Genomic DNA, 4187 nt, shown 5'->3' on the forward strand with positions numbered 1-4187 from the left:
TATAGTTGTTTTTATACTGCTTTACTTACAAAGTTTGTATACATTGTTTTTCTCACTGGACTTTTTTCATTTCCTTAACCCACCCTCCCTCCACCCATCAAATTGTACAACCCTCTGATGACTCCCTTCCCCTGCCAATCATAATTCTTCTGCTCCCACCCTCCCAATCTTAAATCCTCATACACGTTTTTCTAGTTATTTATTTCTACAGTAATGGCCTTGAAACATTCTCTCTTACCGCAAATGTATACCCATTCATCTTGAATTTTTCATTTCTGGCATAATAGATTATCTCATTGTCTTTCAAAATGATTAATATGAGTCCATCTCAGCTCACTAGTGTTGAGATGTTGGACTTTATATATTTCTTTTCATTTCTGACAACTTCCAATTTTTCTGAATTCATTCTTTATATACTCCATGTTCCAAATATTAATGGATATTTACAAGTGTTTCTTCTTGTTTTTTGAGTACCTTCCCATCTAAAGTCTCCTCTTCCAGAAGTATATATAAAAATAGTCATCAGTTATTCATAGGGCTTTCAAAGGCCTGTTATTTCATACTTAGAAGACTAGTTTCCCTTCTTAGTCTTAGACCATAAGTGCCATTGAAATCTTTCTACCACCATGGGTGACCATGCTGGTATTTGAAAAATTTGTAATGTAGCTTCCAAAATCATCCCAATATAACAAACTGACAAATAAGTGCTGTATCCACAAGGGCAAACTACATAACAAGAAAGCATATATCATCACCAAACATTCTATACAAAACAGAAAATAAGCTGTCTGAACTTGAACAGATAAATAGATACTTAGATAGATGCTATTGTTTTTAGTACCATGTGCAAAAAAGAGCTGGAATCAGAAAATCAAAGGGGCCAAACTTGCTTTGCATTTCCTAAACTGAAGAAACTGACAAACCAATCCGAGCCTCGAGTTGGAATACTTAAGGATGCTTTGGGAAGAATATTAAATGATCCAGAAAGCATTAATAGATGAAAAGAGTGTGCAGAGTTTTTATACCAAAAGGAATTTGTGGGCATAGAAGAAATTCATGAGACAACGTATGAACAAGAGCCTGCAGTATTGAAGGAAGAAGTACTAGCTGCTCTGAAAAAATTGACCAAAAAAAGGTCCCAGGAATTAACGGCATTCTAATTGATGTATCTCAACAAACAGATGCTATTCTGAATGTTTGTACCAAGTTATGCCAAGAAATCTGGAGGACAAACCACCTGGCCGACTCACTGGATGAATCTATATTTGTTCCCATTCCAAAGAAAGGTGACCCAACAGAATGCAGACATTATCAAACAATATTATTAATATCAAGCAAGAAATTATTCTAAAATTACTAGAATAGCATGTCAACAAAGAACTGCCAGGAGAGCAGGTTGTGTTTAGAAGAGACCCTAGTACTAGGGATATTATAGCTAATGTTAGATGGATCTTGGCTGAAAGCAGAGAAAGTAGAGGAATGTCTGTGTTTCATTGACTATGCAAAGGCATATGTGTTGATCACAATACACTGTGGTTAACTCTGAGAAGAATGGGAATCCTAGAACAATTGATAGTGTTTACGAGAAACCTGTATTTGGACCAGGAGGCAGTCATCAGAACAGAGCAAGGAAAAACTGCATGCTTCAAAATTGGGAAGGGTATACACCAGGGATGTGTCCTAACTCCACACTTTTTCAATCTATATGCAGAACAGATTATCCAGGAGGCTGGGCTGTAGGAGGACAAATGTGGCATCAGGATTGGAGAATGACTCATCATCAACAATCTGCCTGAATGGGTAATGGGGGTAGGTGTGTCAGAGACACTAAGATTGGCATAGGATAGAGGAGGGTATAGGGCTGTTGTACATAGGGTTGCTCTGAGTCACAGGAGACTCGATGACACATAACAACAACAGCAACTTAGTATTCTTATGTATAACTTATAGAAATGTCACCCAGACATGTGGAAGCCTTACAATTGTTCCTGTGTCTGAGGCCAGCAATTCTGTTAATTTTTCTCATTAAGCATCATTTTTCTGATTACTAATCCTCTTTTTTTAACATTCTCAACACCCTTCTCCAAAACTTAATCTCTTCTGAAGGTGAAATTTGCTATTGCATTCTGTCTATACTTCCTTCACATTAATGTCCTCTGTTTGTTTTAAGGAAGCCCACATTATATTAGATTTAAATATATCAACAATTTATTCTTTTTTTCCATTGTGCAGCTATCATGTATAAGTGTGAGGAGATTGGGGAAAAATAAAAAAAACTTCTGGCATAGATTAGATGCATCCTTGGTCATTTGTTCTCATCCCCAATAAAAACGATCCTACAGAATGTGGAAATTATTGAATAATAACATTAATATCACATGTATGCAAAATATTGCTCAAGATATTTTTTTAAAATGGCTAGAATCATAAACAGGCAGAGAACTGTTAGGTGTTGAAGCTGGATTTAGAAGCAGTTGTGGGACCAGCCATATCATTGTTGCAGTGTTAGGGAAGATTACTTGGAAAAGAAGACTGCCAAAAGAGCAAACATATATGACTGGAAGAAGATACAGCCAGAATGTTCCTTGGAGGAAAAAAATGATAAAGCTTCATTTCATATATTTTAGGCATGTTACCAGGAAAAATCTATTTCTTGGAGAGGGACATTATACTCATTATGCTTGGACATGTGAAGGAATGCAAAGGAGATGAAGACCTTCAACCAGGTGGATTGCCACAGTGACTGCAGCAAGAGCTCTTGTGTGCCAGAGATTGTGAGGCTGGCACTGGATAGGCCAGGATTCAGACATGTTGTTAGTAGGGTTACAATGTACTCAATCTTACCAAATAACAAAAAAACAAGCAGAAAGAAATCTTTGACAATATTTTTTTTACATTTATCATGATATTGTTTATACTCAGTTGTCATGATTTTCATCTTTTTACATCCAGATTAATATTTATACTGCCATTTTTTGGTTTGTTTGTATTACCAGCCAAATTCTTCTAGCTGTCCTCCCTCCCAGCAAGCAAAACAGTGCCTTATACTATAGATAGCAAGGAAGGAAGATGAGAGAGAGATAGCAACATCATGATAGAGAAAAAAGAGATAAAAACTGTCAAAGACTTCTTACATGGATCTACAATCAATATAATTGATACCAAAAGTCAGGAGATCAGGAGCTGTATTTCACTGGGAAAGGCTGCACTCAGTGGTCTGAGTAGAGAAGCAATTATGTTAGCTTGAGGAACCAAGGTACATCTCATTCAAGCCATGGTCTTTGCAACCATTTGCTATGCTGATAAGAGCTAAATTGTGAGTAAGGGTTATGGAAGAAGAATTGATGCCTTGGAATTGGGGTGTTTAAGAAGAGTACTGAATAGTCCATTGTTGTTTTTGTTCTTGTTGTTATTATGTGCCACTGAGTTTCCAACTTGTGCCTTTCAATTATCAATTATTGTTAATGTATCTTTCTACTTAAAAAGTTTAAAAAATATTTCATGTTTTAATTAAAATAAGTTTACTTTAATCTGCATCTATAAAAGGAATAATCATAACACTACTCTTTGCCTCATTCTGAATTTGTCGCATATTTGATTAAAAAAAAAAACAACACAAAATCCCACCACTACACACCCAGAAACATCAAACAAAACCTACATATTTTTAAGCTTGAGTCAAAAGCAACATAATAAAATAAAGATTATGAGACAAGAATCTTCTCCTAAGGTTTGACGGAAACATTAAAAAGAAGGACAAGGGGAGTGTAAGTTAGGGAGATGAAGGAAATAACTAGGATAATGCAAAGTAGAGTAAGAACCCATGGGTAATTTCTATAATCAATAAGAAATAAATTATACTTTCTGTTACTTTGTTAGCCAATCAATAGACTGCTCATCTTTAAAATTTCTCTTACTTTTAAAGGTGCATGATTAAGTATATTTCTAAAGCTGGAATTTTAGCAATGTAATTCACATTCTAATAGTTTTTTTTCCCTTTCCCTTAATAAAATATCTTTACAACCATTACTAAAAGTTATCTCTAAATTCTGTTCAAAATGTATTACATCTTATGTACATTTATTTATTAACAAATATTCTAAAAATACTATAGTAATGAAAAAAAAATTATTATATGTCCTATTACAACTAGAAACATAAATAAACTGAATATAGTAGGTTTGCAT

Source organism: Elephantulus edwardii, unplaced genomic scaffold, assembly GCF_000299155.1.
Source record: "Elephantulus edwardii isolate Elephantulus edwardi_28Jun2011 unplaced genomic scaffold, EleEdw1.0 scaffold00406, whole genome shotgun sequence".
NCBI lineage: Eukaryota > Metazoa > Chordata > Mammalia > Macroscelidea > Macroscelididae > Elephantulus > Elephantulus edwardii.